General features: G+C 42.0%; 1 pseudogene across 1 annotated transcript; it reads left to right on the top strand.

Moving 5' to 3' along the window:
- Positions 1–10,017: 10,017 nt before the first annotated feature.
- Positions 10,018–16,907, top strand: LOC309548535 (annotated as a pseudogene). The gene is made up of 2 exons: positions 10,018–10,231; positions 16,112–16,907. The product of its transcript is annotated as an uncharacterized misc_RNA (transcript).
- The last annotated feature ends 687 nt before the right edge of the window (positions 16,908–17,594 follow it).

The following is a 17,594-nucleotide window of genomic DNA, read 5'->3' as shown; positions in this document are numbered from 1 at the left end:
AAGAAAAAGGAGATTCCTAGAAAGAAGCAGATTATGGACATGTGCCTGAACCACCTCACTGCCCTCTCCTCCCCCATTCACCTGCAGCATGAGCAAGGGAAAACAAGATGTTTCCAGTGCATTAACGACCTCACGCATGTGAGCCTGTACATTTCCATAGCAAAGATAGCTGCCACACGAGGCCCTCTGCACAGTGCATGCACGGACGCCATAGTCAGCCCTGAGACCGGAAAAAGCCACAAAACCTGGACCGTATTGTGCACGCATGCACATTGGTCAAAGGAAAAGATACAGATGAAAATAAACTGCAGACATAAGAAAAAAAAACTAATACCTAGAACCAACTTATTGTGAGATTATCTTCTGAAAATTGTACAAAATGTGGAGTATTTTTTTCAATCAGCTGTAAAAGAAAATTCTGACCCCCATCTAATGGAATATGTGCAGTATGAGTTGTGAATTATGAACTGAAATCTCTGCAGTGAACTTGTCTATAATATGCAATATGACTGATCATGCCAAAAAACTGTTTTATCTAAGAATAGTGATCATACGAAGCCATTTATTATTACATAGTTGTTTGGTTCATTTTTAAATCCTAACAGAAATCACCCAAATAGCCCTAATCAAAAGCTTACATACCCTGGAATGTTTGGCCTTGGTATAGACTCACAAGGTGACACACACCTTAAAATGGCAAGTAAAGATGAATTTCCTACATATGTGGCTTTTTAAATTTCAATTCGTGTCTGTGCATAAATAGTTTGTTAGCTCCTACGTGATTGCACTGAGCAGACTAGATACTGAGCCATAGGGAGCAGAAAAGAATTGTCAAAAGACCTCCATAACAAGGTAATGGAACTTTATAAATATGTAAAGGGATATAAAAAGATATCCAGAGCCATGAATATGCCAGTCAGTACTGTTCAATCACTTAATAAGAAGTAGAAAGTTCAGGGATCTCTTGATACCAAGCCAAGGTTAGGCAGACCAAGTAAGATTGCAGCCACAACTTCCAGAAGAATTGCCCGGGATACAAAGAAAAGCCCACAGGTAACCTCAGGAGAAATACAGGCTGCTCTGTAAAAAGACAGTGTGGTTGTTTCAAGGAGCACAATACTCTCAAATATGCTTGAATAAAACTGCATGTTCGAGTTGCCAAAAAGAAGCTATTACTGGGCAAATGCCACAAAAAAAGCCTGGTTACAATATAACCAATAAAATCTTGACACACCTCTCAGCTTCTGACACACTGTAATCTGGAGTGACAAGACCAAAATAGCGCTTTATGGTCACAACCATAGGCGCTATGTTTAGAGAGGGGTCATCAAGGCTTAAAGCGACAAGAATAACATCCTCACTTTTAGTGATGAGCCGAACACCCCCCTGTTCGGTTCGCACCAGAACACTGCAAACAGGAAAAGTTTGTTCGAACAAACTACGGTAACTTCATTGAAGTCTATGGGACTCGAACGTCAAAAATCAAAAGTTCTCATTTTAAAGGCTTAAATGCAAGTTATTGCCCAACTAAAGTATATGGGGGTCCGGGTATTGACCTGGGGAACATGTAGCAATGAAAAAAATTTTTGTTTAAACAATCGTTTGTAAAGGAGCAGTGATTTTCTGATTTTAATGATGCTTAAAGTGAAACTTTAAAAATGAAAAATTCCTTTACAGATCGTGCCTGGGGGGGTCCCCTTAATGTGCCTGTAAAGTAGCGCATCTGTACAATGTACAGTGCCTTGCGAAAGTATTCGGCCCCCTTGAACTTTGCAACCTTTTGCCACATTTCAGGCTTCAAACATAAAGATATAAAACTGTATTGTTTTGTGAAGAATCAACAACAAGTGGGACACAATCATAAAGTGGAACTAAATTTATTGGAAATTTCAAACTTTGTTAACAAATAAAAAACTGAAAAATTGGGTGTGCAAAATTATTCAGCCCCTTTACTTTCAGTGCAGCAAACTCTCTCCAGAAGTTCAGTGAGGATCTCTGAATGATCCAATGTTGACCTAAATGACTAATGATGATAAATATAATCCACCTGTGTGTAATCAAGTCTCTGTATAAATGCACCTGCACTGTGATAGTCTCAGAGGTCTGTTTAAAGCGCAGAGAGAGCATCATGAAGAACAAGGAACACACCAGGCAGGTCCGAGATACTGTTGTGGAGAAGTTTAAAGCCGGATTTGGATACAAAAAGATTTCCATAGCTTTAAACATCCCAAGGAGCACTGTGCAAGCGATAATATTTAAATGGAAGGAGTATCAGACCACTGCAAATCTACGAAGACCTGGCCGTCCCTCTAAACTTTCAGCTCATACAAGGAGAAGACTGATCAGAAATGCAGCCAAGAGGCCCATGATCACTCTGGATGAACTGCAGAGATCTACAGCTGAGGTGGGAGACTCTGTCCATAGGACAACAATCAGTCGTATAGTGCACAAATCTGGCCTTTATGGAAGAGTGGCAAGAAGAAAGCCATTTCTTAAAGATATCCATAAAAAGTATAGTTTAAAGTTTGCCACAAGCCACCTGGGAGACACACCAAACATGTGGAAGAAGGTGCTCTGGTCAGATGAAACCAAAATCGATCTTTTTGGTAACAATGCAAAATGTTATGTTTGGCGTAAAATCAACACAGCTCATCACCCTGAACACACCATCCCCACTGTCAAACATGGTGGTGGCAGCATCATGGTTTGGGCCTGCTTTTCTTTAGCAGGGACAGGGAAGATGGTTAAAATTGATGGGAAGATGGATGGAGCCAAATACAGGACCATTCTGGAAGAAAACCTGATGGAGTCTGCAAAAGACCTGAGACTGGGACGGAGATTTGTCTTCCAACAAGACAATGATCCAAAAAATAAAGCAAAATCTACAATGGAATGGTTCACAAATAAACATATCCAGGTGTTAGAATGGCCAAGTCAAAGTCCAGACCTGAATCCAATCGAGAATCTGTGGAAAGAACTAAAAACTGCTGTTCACAAACGCTCTCCATCCAACCTCACTGAGCTGTTTTGCAAGGAGGAATGGGCAAAAATTTCAGTCTCTCGATGTGCAAAACTGAGAGACCTACCCCAAGCGACTTACAGCTGTAATCACTGCAAAAGGTGGCGCTACAAAGTATTAACTTAAGGGGGCTGAATAATTTTGCACGTCCAATTTTTCCGTTTTTTTTTTTTTTTTTTTTAAAAAGTTTGAAATATCCAATAAATTTCGTTCCACTTCATGATTGTGTCCCACTTGTTGTTGATTCTTCACAAAAAATTACAGTTTTATATCTTTGTTTGAAGCCTGTATGTAGCCTGCTGCAGCAATACTGACCTTTCTAAAGGAAAAAATGTCATATACAAATATACATACAAAATTTTAAATTGCATGTACTTGTCATACAGGTGCAGAAAAATTGGGCCTTGGTTGTTGGTGGTGCTTGAACAGCGCAACCCCTCGCAGTTACTCTTTGTTGTAAGGGGGGATGGGTGCGCTGATAGTGCGTTGAAGCTGCTCCCGGTATTCAGTGCTTTTGAATATAGATAAATGTATATGTGGTGTGGGGTGCGCTAAACAACAAATAAATAATGAATATATAACATATATCTATGTGTGAACCAAATCAACAAAAGTAAATATATATAACATATATCAATCTGTGAAGCCAATTAATAATGCAAATCCATTGGTGCATAAACATAAAAGTTCATAAGTGTCCATAAATATTTTGCAGGTGAGTAGAATTGTATTCTATCCGAATAATACGTGTATCCACCACCGAGTGAAATTCATCCTTACCAAACGGAAATAAATAAGGTGCAACTATATTTTCTTGTGCTGAAAAAATATCCAATCTCCTTGTGAACAAACACCACGTGTAAATCACCAAGAATTAGCCTCTTACCAGATGGTAATAGGTATGCACTTGTTCAGTGAAACCACCGCCTTGCTTCCTCTTTAAAATCCTGAAGTGGGATGTAGAACCGCTCTACCTTTCTTTCTCCACTAGATGGCAACGAGTACCAGCAAGAAACACAGCCTCATCCTTCTTTACAAGCTCACAAAACCACCGTGTATTAAAGGAAAAAAGAGGGCTAATAGTGTATTACCCTTGAGATTTATTCAAAAAACAGTTGATAATGCACTTACAATTAGATGTCTTGTATTCAGCATAAACATAGGCATACGAATTCCTGCAAAGGCTTGCGGCCGGCTGCAGCACGGACCGCAAGTTGTGTGTGACGTGTGCGCCTCCTAATCTGACCAGTTTCTTCCCATAGGACTTCTACTGAGACAGGAGTACTGGCGCATCGTCACTTCCGCTTTATTTATACAGGTGGAAGCAGATTGTCTAACTTCCGGTGTCTGCAGAGCAGGTATTATAAAAGATCGATCCATAGCACATCCTGGTGACACAGGAAGTAAACACTTCACTTCCTGTCTGCACAGGAAGCAAACACTTTACTTCCTGTCTGCAGAGCAAGTGTCTGCAGAGCAGGTATGCTTTGGAACTTCTGGCTGATAGCAATTTAAGGCAAATTACTTAAATATGGGTAACTTTCCTTGTGTTAAAAGGAATATATAAAAACATACTTTATTATTTGTTAAAAACAAATGTATAAAAACATTGATCTATGGCACATCCTGGTGACACCGGAAGTAAACACTTTCCTTCCTGTCCTACAACACACTGCTTTAGGAGCGTAGTGGGAAAGGGGTGACACCGGAAATAGGTGTATAATAAAATGTATTGTACTATATTAAACCATATGCTCCAATACAAATTTAAAATAAATGTTAAAAGATAACTAAAATATAAAACCTGCCAAAATATATGTGGGGATCAACAGTTATTAATGTGTGCGTTTATGTCCCACTCTATGTTGAGTCCCCGGGGTCTGGAGCAGCCGAGCTCATATATCCAGAAGGTTTCCCTCCTGGATATAGACCTCCTCAGATTGCTCCCCCTCCAGTGTGGTGTATATTTTTCAATAACGATGATTTTTAACCTCTTGGGATTTTTTCTATGACATTGGGCGAAGTGTTGGGATACACTATGCCCAGGAAAAGCTTTGTGTATGTTGGTCAGATGTTCTCCAATACGTATGGCGGCAGTACGTATGGTTCTTCCAACATACTGGTAATTGCACTCACACTGTAAAAGGTATACAACCCCTTTCGTATGGCAGGAAATAAAATTTCTAATGGGGTACTCTTTACCTGTCACAGTTGAATGAAATTTATTAGTCCTGATAGTTTGAGCTTCTTTACACACTCTGCAACTCCTGCAGGGAAAGAAGCCCTTCATATCAGGAAAAAATTTTGGGATGGTAGGAGGATCAATGGGATTGGGGGCTACCAGATCTCGTAAGTTCTGTGCCTTCCTGTAAATGATAGGTGGAACTTCTGGTAGCATGGGTCCTAAAATTTTATCTTTCTGTAGGACTCCCCAGTGTTTCCGGAATACATGATTTAGCCACTTGTAGTTTTGTGAGAATCTCGTAATGAAAGCAAATTCAAACTTGGAACTGGTTTTTCCTGGGTTCTGAACTTTCTTAGGTTGTATCAAACTTCTTTGCTCAACTAACTCCAGGGTCTGAATTTCTTTCTCTAGCACTTCTGGTTTGTAGCCTTTTTCCAGAAATTTTTCTTTCAGGACCATAGCTTGTTTCCAGAATACTTGGCTGTCGGTACAATTCCTTCTGACTCTTCTGAATTGTGATTTGGGTACAGATCTGAGCCAGGCTGGATGGTGACAGCTGTCCAAGGCTATAAAGCCGTTCCTATCAGTCGGCTTATAATAGGTATGGGTGGAAAAACTGGAACCTACCCTGGATATGACTAGGTCCAAGAAGTTCACTGAGGTCTTGCTAAATTCATAAGAAAACCTGATCCCCCAATTATTACAATTCAGATCTCTCATGAACTTTCTCAGTGAATCTTCTTCTCCCTGCCATATTAACAGCGTGTCATCTATGTACCTTCTCCACATAACCAGTTGCCTGGGTCTGTTGGAATAAATGTTTCTATCTTCCCACAGTGCCATAAATAAATTGGCTAAGCTGGGGGCAAACTTGGCCCCCATTGCTACGCCCATTTTCTGTAGGTAGAACTTTTCGCCATAATAGAAATAGTTGTGCTCCATGCCGAAAATGAGTAGATCCAGGATGAACTTCTTCTGGTCCATCGGTATTTCATAATCAGTGTCCAAGAAAGTGCATACCGCTTCATATCCTATCTGGTGGGGTATCACGGTATATAAAGACGTCACGTCTGCCGTGACCAGCAGTACGTCTCCCTCCACCTCTAATTGTGTCACTTCCTGGATACATTGAGCCGTATCTTTAAGATATGAAGGGGTTTCTTGGACCAGGGGTTGCAGAAAGTGGTCCACATACCTTCCAATCCTGGAGGTAACGGAATCGATTCCGCTCACTATGGGCCTCCTAGGTGGTCTAGTGAGGCTTTTATGTACTTTGGGAAGATAATATATGGTCGGAATCCTGGGAGCCAAAGGTACCAAGAATTCCTTCTCTTTTTTGTTTATAATACCTTCCTCGTAACCTTTAGTCACTATTTTCTCCAACTGTTTCTTATATTTGAAGGTGGGGTCTTTTTTCAAAACTTCATAGGTGCCATTATCAGATAACAACCTTTCCATTTCTTCAGTGTATTGTTCCTTTTTGAGAAGAACGATACCCCCACCTTTATCCGCCGGTCTTATCACGAGGTTTTTATTCTCGCAAAGGGATTTCACACCTTTTTTCAGATCTCTCTGCGGTTGTGATTTAAATTCCTTCTCTTCCAATTCCTTTAAAACTAGGTCCTTAAAAATGGTCACATGGTGACTCTACTCCTTGGGGGTTAAATAAGGAAGCATTCCTAAGACCTGTTGGAATGGAAGTGGTGGATGTATAAGAAACATGATTTCTTTCATAAGCATTGGACAAAAAGTGCCGCTTGACATTCAATTTTCTCACATACTTGTGGATGTCAATAAAGGTTTCGAATTTATTCAATTGTTTTTTTGGAGCGTACTTGAGCCCTTTATTGAGGGTATGCTTTTTGGAGTTCGTCAATGTGATCCCACTGAGATTAAAAATTCCATTGGTTTCTACATTGAGCTTCCGATTGGATCCCCCTCTACAGCCCCTTTTCACTTTTTTCGGTTCCCTTTTTTGGGACCCTGGCCTAAAAAATTCTTCTTTTTGGCACTGATTGGAGTCTTCTGTGGAGGTGTTTCTCTCCGATCGTTTCTCTCCTCGTATCTCTCATGTCTAAGAGGCTCATACCTGTTATGAGAACCAGTAGGATAAGGTCTAGGTGTATGTGGAGTGTCCAAGTAGTTTCCCATGTAATCTACCTGCACTCTTCTTGGAGATCTCGATCTGGAACGTCTCCAAGTCCTTTCAAATGAAGGATGACGATTTCTTTGATCCCTTGATCTTGAACGTCTCCGCGTCCTATCAGATGAGGGATGACGATATTCGTATTCCCTCCTATAATCTTGTACTTTAGGACGTCCTTTTTCATTATCACCTTTCCCTTTATTTTTACTTTTTTTCTGGTTATTAGATACATTTTCTTTCAAAGGCTTGAGCTTTATATTCTCTTTCGGCTTTTCTTGAGAATTCTCACTTCTTTTAACTGGCCTACTAGGTTCTCTAGAAGTAGAGGCTATAGCTTCTGCTTCACTGGCTCCTTCCTCCATAGGGGCCAGTTCACCATTAAGGATCTCTCCTCCTTCTACAAAAAATTACAGTTTTATCTTTGTTTGAAGCCTGTATGTAGCCTGCTGCAGCAATACTGACATTTCTAAAGGAAAAAATGTCATATACAAATATACATACAAAATTTTAAATTGCATGTACTTGTCATACAGGTGCAGAAAAATTGGGCCTTGGTTGCTGGTGGTGCTTGAACAGCGCAACCCCTCGCAGTTACTCTTGCTGGGCGCAAAAACGGGCCCTGCTGGTAAAAATTCCATACGAAATTGAAATCGCATGAACTTGTCATACAGGTGCTGAAAAATTGGGCCTTTGTTGTTGGTGATGCTTGAACAGCGCAATCCCTCACAGTTAAGCCCCGTACACACGTACTGATCGTCATCGGCCAAACGATCGGCCGTCTTTTGTCCAGGGCTGTCGTGTCTGTTGAAAACTGCAAAAGACTGCACACGAATTTTGTCAGCCAACAACAGCCAACTGCAGAAGTGATGTCATGTGATGGTTAACTTTCCTTGTCTTTTTTTCTTTTCTGAGCATGCCCAGTCTTGCTAATTTGCTGTCTGTCGGCCGAAATCTGTACTGACTGGCGAACAATCGGCCGTTCTGGTGTTGGCCAACAAAAATTTTAATGCCTGCACGACAGATTCTGTTCGGCCGAAAATGCGCTGTCGGCTGTCGGAAGCATCATACTAACAAGCCTACAATCGGCCGATCGGTCGTCGGCCGTCGGCCGAATATTTACGGCCGACAATCGGTACGTGTGTACGGGGCATTACTCTTGCTGGGCACAAGGACAGGCCCTGCCGATAGAAATTAGATAAGAAATTGAAATAGCATGAACTTGTCATACAGGTGCAGAAAAATTGGGCTTTTGATATTTGTGGTGCTTGAACACCGTAACCCCTCGCAGTTACTCTTGCTGGGCGCAGGGCACAGGGATAGGGCCTGCGGTTTAAAATTACATACAAAATTTAAATCCACCAGCACCCTGAAAAAAGGCTTGTAGGCAGGCATAGCCATTTTACCCCCCTGCTTTGCAGCGGGTCTGTGTGTATTACTTTTTGATAGTATTGCACTGTATTAGGTTGGTACTGCTGCAACCTGCCTGTGGTAACACTCCCTTTACGTATGAGTACTGACATACCCCGAGAGTGTACGTAAAGTGCCTCGCAAGTACAGACATTCCCTTGCCGTGCAGCCGCAGTATACCCTGGAAGAGGTGGAGCTGCCGCCTGGAGTTGCGAGAGGCCAGGTTCCTGCCCGGAGTAGCCAGCCACGAGTTGTGAGCCCACAGCCAGCTTGGAGTTGACCACCAGCCAGCCGCGTGTTGCCATCCCACAGCCAGCTCAGAGTTGCCTGCCAGCCATCCCGCAGTTGCCGCCTGGAGTTGCGAGGCCACTAGTGAAGAGGCCAGGTTCCTGCCCTGAGTAGCCAGCCTAGTTTCCGCCAGCCAGCCCAGAGTTGCCATCTCACAGCCAGCCTTCCCACAGTTGCCGACTGCCCACCGTTCGTCCACCCAAAAACCTGCCTACATACAGGTAATTGTAAGTGGAGTACTGTCCAGTACTGTAGAAGTGATTGGGAATAAACATTAGAGCAAATGTACTCGTACACTACCTGTACTGTGTATTTTTTGTGGTCAAGCCTGTACAGTATTTTCCACTGCAGCCCATGGGCCTCTACTATAGGCCCTGACTCCCCCCCCCCCTCCCCACTACAGGCCCTGACCCCCCCCCCACTACAGCCCATGGCCACCCACTATAGGCCCTGATCCCCCCCCCCCCACTACAGGCCCTGACCCCCTCACTACAGCCCCTTACACGCCCCACTACAGCCCCTGACACACCCCACTACAGCCCCTGACCTCCCACTACATCCCCTGACCCCCTCACTACAGCCCCTTACACGCCCACTACAGTCCCTGACACCCCCCACTACAGCACCTGACCTCCCACTACATCCCCTGATCCCCCCACTACATCCCCTGACCCCCTCACTACAGCCCCTGACCCTCTGAAATAGTAAATCATTTACAAATGTGTGAATTTAAGCCCAATAATTTAAGGATAGTTTTGAAATACAGTTACAGTACATATTTTAGGAACTTCTATTTGTTCTTTTGTTACAGGTACCTATCGTGTACTGCACTGTACATTAATGACAGCTACAAAAAAGAAAACATAATATTTCCTTGGATATGAAGGCTATAATAAATTGTATGATGAAGGTGTAGCTCAAGCTGCAATAGGCCGAAGGCTAGGCTTCACTTGGACTACAGTTAACACCATCATGAAAAACAGAGAAAAAATTCTTGCAGAAACTACACCCGTTATCACAACAACAATTCGAAAAAGAGATAGCATTGTTGCAGACATGGAGAGAGACATGGAGAGACTCTTAACACTTTGGATAGAAAATCAGACTACACGCCATGTTCCTGTCAACCAGGCAATTATACAAAGTAAAGCCTTAAGCCTATTCAATGACTTGAAGGCTAAGAAAGGTGAGGCAGCAAAGGATGCAGATTTTTTTGCAAGCCATGGATGGTTTGATAGTTCAAGAAGAGGCCTAACCTACATAACATTAAAATACAAGGAGAGGCAGCTGCTGCACATACTGAGGACTGCAGAAAGCTATCCAAGCGATTTTTGCCAAAATTATTTAAGATGGAGGCTACTCCATGGATCAAATTTTTAATGTGGATGAGACTGGGCTATTGTGGAAGAAGATGCCTGCAAGAACCTTCATCGCAAGCCGTAGGAAATTTTAGAAAATTCTAGGGTGTGGGACTTTTAGGGTACTCACTAAAATTCAATAAAGTATAAGCATATGTCCTTAGAAAAAATGCACAATACATTCATATAGATATAAAATTATTTATTTTTTTCACACATATGGACAAAAGACTGATTTTGATTAAAAATACAACATCCATGAAATCATACATGAATGAAAGCAATTCAAAATCCGACCGGTTTCGCCGGGTTGGCTTCTTCAGGGATTTGAATATGAACTATAACAAAATATGTATATATGAGAAACAGATATATGGCATTGAACAATCCCCTTAGTGTTGGGACAAAATTAGTCAATGCACATAACAATGGAGATAGTGTCATACCTACAATTGAAATCCTGGGAATTATGGTGTGTGTGTGATGGTGATCCAAGGACCACACCCGTTGGTAATTAAAGACCGCAGGCCAGCAGGTGAGGGCTCCCACCCATATGGGTCTCCCACAGAGGGAGTATGTCAGCTCTTAATGTAACTGATTGACAAAAAGACATAGTATCAGTGTATATAATACCGATATTATGTCTTTTTGTCAATCAGTTACATTAGGAGCTGACATACTCCCTCTGTGGGAGACCCATATGGGTGGGAGCCCTCACCTTCTGGCCTGCGGTCTTTAACCACTTGCCTACAGTGCACTTTCACCCCCTTCCTGACCGATTTTCAGCTTTCAGCGCTCTCACACTTTGAATGACAATTACTCAGTCATGCAACACTGTACCCATAAAAAATTTGTGTCCTTTTCTTCACACAAACAGAGCATTCTTTTGATGGTATTTAATCACTACTGCGTTTTTTTTTTTTTTTTTGTGCTATAAATAAAAAAAGACTGAAAATATTGTGAAAAAACACTTTTCTTTGTTTCTGTCATAAAATTTTGCAAATTAGTAATTTTTCTTCACAAATTTTGGCCAAAATTTATACTGCTACTTATCTTTGGTAAAAATAACCCAAATAAGTGTATATTATTTGGTCTTTGTGAAAGTTATAGAGTCCACAAGTTATGGCGCTAATCATTGAAAATTGATCACACTTGACCACACCTGATGTACTGAAGGCCTATCTCATTTCTTGAGACACTAAAAAGTCAGGAAAGTACAAATACCCCCCAAATGACCCCTTTTTGGAAAGTAGACATTCCAAGGTATTTAATAAGGGGCATGGTGAGTTTTTTGAAGTTGTAATTTTTTCCCACAATTCTTTGCAAAATGAAGATTTTTTTTTTTTTACAAATTGACGTATTAACAGGTTATTTCTCTCACACAGCATATGTATACTTGCAACTACACCCCAAAACACATTCTACTACTCCTCCTGAGTATGGCGATACCACATGTGTGAGACTTTCACAGCCTAGCCACATACAGAGGCCTAATATCCAAGTAGCACCATCCGGCATTCTAGGAGCATAAATTACACATATCATTTCCTGACAACCTATCGCACTTTTGAAGGCCCTGGCCACCAGGACAATGGAAACCCCCATAAAATGACCCCATTTTGGAAAGCAAACAGCCCAACGTATAATTTTTGAGGCATAATGAGTCTTTTTAATGTGTCATTTTTTTTCCACAAGTTTATGGAAAATGTGGAAAGAAAATGAAAACGCATTTTTTTTTACACAAAGCTGTCCATTTATGCAATATTTCTAACACATAGCATGTACATAGCAAGAATTGCACCCCAAAATGCATTCTGCTATTCCTCCCGAGTATGGCGATACCACATGTGTAACACTTTTACACAGCCTAGCCAGATACAGAGGCCCAACATCCAAGTAGCACTTTACACAAAGTTGTCCATTTATCCACTTTAAGACTGGGCCTATTTTTGACACTTGGTGTTTACAAGCTAAAATCATTTTTTTTGCTAGAAAACTACTTAGAACCCCCGAACATTATATATATATTTTTTAGCAGACCCTAGAGAATAAAATGGAGATTGTTGCAATATTTTTTATCACACCATATTTGCGCAGCAGTCTTCCAAATGCAATTTTTTTGAAAAAAAATTAACTTTTTTTGATTAAAAAATAAGAAAACGGTAAATTTAGTTAAATTTTTTTCCATAATGTGAAAGATAATGTTACACCGAGTAATTAGATACCCAACATGTCATGCTTCAAAATTGCGCACGCTCACGGAATGGCACCAAACATTGGTACTTAAAAATCCCCATAGGCAACATTTTAAAAATTTCTACAAGTTACCAGCTTAGAGTTAGAGGAGTTCTAGCACTCAAATTATTTCTCTCGCTCTAACGATCACGGCGATACCTCACATGTGTGGTTTGAACACTGTTTACATATGTGGGCGGGACTTGCGTATGCGTTTGCTTCTGCGCGCGAGCTAACGGGGACAGGGCGCTTTAATTTTTTTTTTTCCTATTTAGTTTTTTTATTAATTTTTTATTTTTACACAGTTTAAAAAAAAAAAAAATGTTTTGATTAATTTTTATTCCTATTACAAGGAATGTAAACATCCCTTGTAATAGAAATAGGCATGAGAGGTCCTCTTTATTGTGAGATCTGGGGTCAAAAAGACCTCACACCTCAAAACTACACTAAAAAAGAAAAAACAAAAATTGTTGAAAAAGAAAAAAAAACGTCCCTTTAAGCCGGTTGCTAGGCAACGACTTTTTGACGTAGCTCCGGTCCTCCAAGACCATCTTGCCCTCACTCGACTTCCTGTCTCTGAGGATCCGGGACCGGATAGTTTTCCCGCTGCAGGCGGGTGCGATAAGCTGAGAAAACATCTGGGACACGGCAGGAGGGGGGCACCTCTTCCCCTGCACCGTAAGGTTAATTCTGCGGCAAATCCGCCACTGGGACCACCCTTATCTGAAAGCTGACCGCCCACCGTTTAAAAAAAATACTGGGGTTATGGCAGCTATCTGCTGCCATAACCCCAGTATTTAGCTTTAAATGGCCGACGTATATAGTCGTTAGGCGGTCGGTAAGTGGTTGTATGTATATAGCAAAAATTGCACCCCAAAATACATTCTATAAAGGAAAGTGTACAGCAATAGTCCGAGTCCATCTCCGATCCGCTACTATTAGCGATTTCAAATTCCGAATCGATTCGGAATTGGATTCGGATACTGGTGCTCCCCGGTGCTCTCATCAGTCATGGAGAGGACCTGAAGGGCCTCCTCGCTGCTGTACATCCTTTTTGACATGCTGGCTGTGGTGGGCTGTGCGACGGGTGACGGTTGACTGCGGATGATCACTGATGGGTGGCAGGTGACTGATAGGTGGCAGGTGACGGTCACTGATGAGGTGGCAGGTGACGGTCACTGATGGGGTGACAGATGACGATGACTGATGGGTTGACAGATGACGATGACTGATGGGGTGACAGGTGACGATGACTGATGGGGTGACAGGTGACGATGACTGATGGGGTGACATGACGATGATTGATGGGGTGACAGATAACGATCACTGATGGGATGACAGGTAACGATGATTGATGGGGTGACAGGTGACGGGCGATGGAGCACGGTGGTACTGATGGCAGTCTCTGGTGACAGGTGCACTTTAGGCTACGTTCACATGTGAGCGTAGCGATCGCGGGCAGAATCATTGCGATTCTGCCCGCCATCCGGAAATCATTGAAAATCGCGGGACGCCTGTGCGTTGCCGTTGATTTGCAATAGCACCCCAAACGCTGTGCGATGTTGCCGCGATTTCAGCCTGCCGAATCGCGGTAACATCGCGCAAACAACGCATGACAACGCAAGAAACTCTTGTACCTTTTTTGGGCGTCATGCACTGTTTGCACGATGTTATCGCGATTCGGCAGGCGGAAATCGCGGCAACATCGCACAGCGTTTGGGGTGCTAATGCAATTGCAAAATTGCATTACAGGCACCCTGCAATTTGCAATGATTTCCGGATCGTGGAACAGGTGTACAGAGCAGTAACTCACTGTTTCTGGCTCTGCTCTCCTCACACTGGAAACTGTGTGAGGGGAGAAGAGCTATTAACAGTGAGTTACTGCTCTGTATTTACATTTGTGATCGGCTGTTAATGGATTCACAGCCGATCACATAGTAAACAGCCACTGTCAGTGGCTGTTTACTACTGCCGGTGACTAGCTGTGTTCCTAGGATTAATGGATTCACAGCCGATCACATAGTAAACAGCCACTGTCAGTGGCTGTTTACTACTGCCGGTGACTAGCTGTGTTCCTAGGAAACACAGCGCCACCAACATGACCATGCAGCGCGCTAACGATCGTGCATGCGCGGTCTTCTCCTGGGCTCCTCTATTGTGATCGGCTGTGTGATTAGATCACAGCTGATCACGTGGGAAACAGCCATGCCCATTGGCTGTTTCCCCCCTGCCGGTGACATGCTGTGTCTCGGGGACACACCGCCACCGACAGTGCAGGGCGGCGCGCACACGATCGCGCGCCTGCCCTGCCTGAATGGGCCGCCATCATATGACGGCGGCCCAGAACAATGGCTGCACCGTCCCGCCGTCATTTGACGGTGGGCCGGGCAGGAAGTGGTTAATTACCAACGGGTGTGGTCCTTGGATCACCATCACACACACACCATAATTCCCAAGATTTCAATTGCAGGTATGACACTATCTCCATTGTTAGTGTTTGGACAAAATGAGTCAATGCACATAAGGGGATTGTTTAATGCCATATATCTCTGTTTCTCATATATTCATATTTTGTTATAGTTCATATTCAAATCCCCGAAGAATTCCCCCTGGTTAAACCGGTCGGATTTTGAATTTCTTTCATTCATGTATGATTTCATGGATGTTGTATTTTTAATCAAAATCAGTCTTTTGTCCATATGTGTGAATAAAATAATTTTATATCTATATGAATGTTTTGTGCATTTTTTCTAAGGACATATGCTTATGCTTTATTGAATTTTAGTGAGTACCCTAAAAGTACCACACCCTAGAATTTTCTAACATTTCCTACATTTTATAGGGATGTTGGTACTCCATTAAATTTTACTATAGCCCCTCCCATTTTCTTTCAATGACTTCATCGCAAGACAGGAAAAATCAATGCCAAGCTACAAGCCAGCTAAAGATAGAATAACCCTTCTGTTAGGTAGCAATGCTTCTGGTACATTAAAGCTAAAGCCTTTGCTAATTTACCAATGGCAAAATCTGAGAGCTTTGAAGAACTACGTTAAAACTAGACTTCCAGTGCACTGGAGAACTAACAAGCATGGGTGAAAGCCTATTGCAAGGACAACCGTGTCCCTTTCCACATTTTGCTGCTTGTCGATAATGCCCCTTGACACCTTTGAACGCTAGATGAGCTGAACCCTAACATTCAAGTGCAATTCCTACCACCAAATACCACCTCACTACTACAGTCAATGGATCACTGTGTCATAGCCACCTTTAAGTTGAACTACTTGAAAAGAAAATTCAGTAAGTGTGATGCAGCAATAGACAAAGAAGGTGATGGTAAAGAGGTCCTATCCAAATTCTGGAAAAGCTACATCTTGGATTGCATTAAAATTGTAAGAGATGCTTGGAATGACATAAAGGAAACCACAATGAAAAGGGCCTAGAAGGAATGACATAAAGGAAACCACAATGAAAAGGGCCTAGAAAAAAACTATGCCCACAGTTAGTTGAGGATTCTGAAGGCTTTGAAGAACATGTAGCTAATGTTACTGGAAATATTGTAGAGATGGCAAGGCAGTTAGAGCTGGAAGTGGAGCCAGAAGATGTTGCTGAACTGCTTGCGTCCCACACTGAGCCCCTCAGCAATTAAGATCTTCTAGAACTTGAAGAGGAGAGAGAAGATGTGCAGGATGAGGTTGAGATCATTGAACATCCTGAAGGCTTAATACAAAAATTATCTTTTAAGCTTTCCGTTATCTTGATAGAGCCATGGCTCCTTTTGAAAAGCATGATAGGGATTTTGAAAAGTTCCAAAGTCAATGCTAACATTTCAGGGGCTTATGCCTGCTACAAAGAAATCTACAGGGAAAAGAAGAGAGCTACACTTCAAACCTCCATAGACAGTTACTTTTCTAAAAGTCCATCAGCAAGCAGATCATTCACATTGACTGACAGTAATTTTGATCCCAGATCATCAACTGACAATTTTCAGCTCTGACATCATCAAGTCCTGCTCCTACTCTGATTGCTACTTGTAGTACACCCAATTCTCCAGCAAGAAAGTGTCTCACCTTCGAAAACTTGATTGTGAAACAGAAGATACCTGTATGCCTGCCAGTCCATTTCCAGCTCTTGATATACCCATCAAGTCCTGCTGCTACTCGGATTGCTACTTGTACTTGTAGACCCAATTCGCCAGCAAGAAAGCGTCTCGTCTTTGAAGACTTGACTTGTGAAACAGAAGATACGCCTTCATTTTTCCTACTACATTAAATTCTCTCAGCTTCTCTGGCTTTGCGACAACAATCAGATAGGGTAAGCTTACAATTTTTCTTTTAATATTATGTTTATTTTAGTTATCAATGCATTATTTAGATCAGTTATGCCGGTTAGTGACTATTGAAATGCAGTACATGCATTGAGAAGTGAAAAAAGGTATTGCTTCACTTTAAGTACATTTTCGTTTCTACATACATGCTCCGGTCCCATTGCATACTTAAAAGTGGGGTATGCCTGTACCCATTGAAACGGCAACAAACTTTAGTACCCTAAATTTTCCATAGGCAATACTTTAAAAATTCCCAGTCAGCAGTTTAGCGTTGACCATGAAATAATGGCCCTAGAATTATTGCTCTCTCAGTACATGTGGCAATATGCACCCTGTAGTGCAATCATTATTTTCTTACATAAGCCCCCTCCACACCAAGTGTGTTTACCTTTGTGGGGGGGGGGGGGCCTAAACATTTTTTTGGAGGGTTTAAGTGCTTGGTTAGAAGTTCACTGAAAAAAAATGTGTGCGAAATAATCTTTACTAAACCAAAATCTGTCCCCTGATGTTGTGTGACGTAACGCGTAGGGTGGAGCCTGTGGATTGTGGACCGGAAGTATTGTTTTTTTATTTAATAATTTTTTTATTGAAAAGAAAAAAGGATTTTCCAGCAAGAAAAACAAGACCGGAAG

The sequence above is a fragment of the Pelophylax lessonae genome, assembly GCF_965119305.1.
Source record: "Pelophylax lessonae genome assembly, chromosome: 1".
Lineage (NCBI taxonomy): Eukaryota > Metazoa > Chordata > Amphibia > Anura > Ranidae > Pelophylax > Pelophylax lessonae.
The sequence above is the reverse complement of the archived record's forward strand: the minus strand, read 5'-3'. Positions and strand labels throughout refer to the sequence as shown.